At 34.2% G+C, this 2,012-nt stretch overlaps 1 long non-coding RNA gene across 1 annotated transcript; it reads right to left on the minus strand.

Moving 5' to 3' along the window:
* Positions 1-410: 410 nt before the first annotated feature.
* LOC109585884 (uncharacterized) lies at positions 411-670 on the minus strand. The gene is made up of 2 exons (XR_002186712.1): positions 572-670; positions 411-522 (listed from the first exon to the last, which is right to left on the minus strand). It is a non-coding gene; the product is annotated as an uncharacterized LOC109585884 (long non-coding RNA).
* Between the last annotated feature and the right edge of the window lie 1,342 nt (positions 671-2,012).

Consider the following 2,012-nt stretch of genomic DNA (forward strand, 5'->3'; position numbering starts at 1 on the left):
TTTAATACAACTACAATGATAATTACAATTATTATGACTATCAGTAGTAATGGTACAATGGCTCCAGCTGCTATGAAAACAATAGTCACTGAGCCTTCAATAGTAATAGTAGTAGTAGGCATTTCAGGAGTACCTATTCATTTAGTAATATCACATTATTAAACGATAAAATCACTTGATCCTAATTTTGATATCACAGTAGTACTGGACATATTTATCATTGACTAGCATTACCTGGTGGTATTGGTTGAGTCCTCTCTCCTTCATAAATGATTCCATTTACAGTAAATGATGTAGATATAGAGAACAAGTAGTTTAGATTAGGATCTAATCCTCCTATTAGACCTTCAGTAGTACCACCTGGGAATACTCTCATTCCTGTCTCTACTTGTCTCTTCTTTCTTATGGAGCTACTGGTTGACTCATAATAGACAGTATAATGACTAGCTCCAGAAACAAAACTCCACTCAGCCCTCACTGCTGTAGAATTGAGCTTTGTTATAGAAAAGGTTTCAATGACAGCTAAAAATTTTAAAACATTATCATCATAGTATTTTCAATAATTTCTTACGTATTTCAATAGTAGTGTATTCTCTATGAGTCCATTCTCCTGGTCCAATACTAGTATATGCTCTCACTCCAATAGTATAACTAGTATTAGGTATCAATCCTACTATACTGTAATAAGTGTTAGTAGTGTTAGTTATATTGTATGGACCAGTACTGGTAGACTCTCTATATTTTATCTCATATACTGTAATGATACCATTAGGTGTTGTAGGAGGATTCCATGTAATAATTATTTCAGTTGGTGGCCTTGCAAGTATTAGATCAGTTATCACACCAGGAACTGTGTTAAGATCATGTTAAACTCATCAATATCTCATTGACTTACTTGATTCAGCAGTTAATTGTATTTCTTGTCTAGCTGGTCCATTCATATTATAATTATAAGGTATTATACTCACAGTATAGTTAGTATATGGTATTAATCCTGTGAGATTATACATTCTGTTGTCTCCTCCAGTGATATTAACAGTATAACTAGTGTTTGAAGTGATGTTAGTGTATGTGAGGTAGTATCCAGTGATTGGTCCATTCCTTCCATTGCAAGATACTTCACCCCATGAGACAGTCATTGACACTGACTCTACTGATGAGAGTATAATATCACCCACTGGTGCAGTAGGGGCTAGATTGGTAATAAAATAAGTAAATAACAAATAAGTATCCACAGCAATTATTATCTTACTAGCTGAAAGTGTTTCAGCTGAATAAGCCGTAGTCAAATCAGCTGTAACGTCATATACTCCAAGAAGATCAAAGGTACATTGACTGTAAGGAGGTATACCAGTTGAAGTATGTGGTGATGAAACTGATGTTTTAGTATGACCAGTTTTCAATGATTCACATACTCTCCTACAATCCCTAACAACATTATAACTAACTGGTACTACAGCAGTTGGTGGACTCCATGCTAAGGTAATGGTAGAATTTGTAATCAATGTAGCTATAAAGTCAGTAACCACTGGATCACCTAAAAAGAATGCATACATGTATGTGTTAACATATAGTATAAGTAATTTTAATTCAGTCAATTTACTAACTAAATGTTATCATAACTGAAGCATTACAACTAGGTAGATAAGCTGATCCATAAGATACTACATAGAAAGTGTATGTAATCCCTCGAATCAATCCTGATGTTATATTGATTGTTGTTGAAGCAGTAGTGCCTACACTAACAGGAGTAATACTAGACAGTTGATAGTAGACCTCATAACCAGTAGCTCCTGATATAATAGACCAGGAGAGTCCTACATGAGCTAAACCAGTACTTAATCTTGTAGTAGAAAAACCAGTTGGAGTATCAGATACTGGAAATAATGACCTTGATTGTAATAATGACATTAAATGACTAACCCGATACATTGAATGATGAAGTACTATTAACTGCATTAGGACCATTATTGCCATTAATGGTACCGTTAGCTACTCTGTCATTAGATACA

The sequence above is a fragment of the Amphimedon queenslandica genome, unplaced genomic scaffold (genome assembly GCF_000090795.2).
Source record: "Amphimedon queenslandica unplaced genomic scaffold, v1.1 AMPQUscaffold_12991, whole genome shotgun sequence".
In the NCBI taxonomy this organism is placed as follows: Eukaryota; Metazoa; Porifera; class Demospongiae; order Haplosclerida; family Niphatidae; genus Amphimedon; species Amphimedon queenslandica.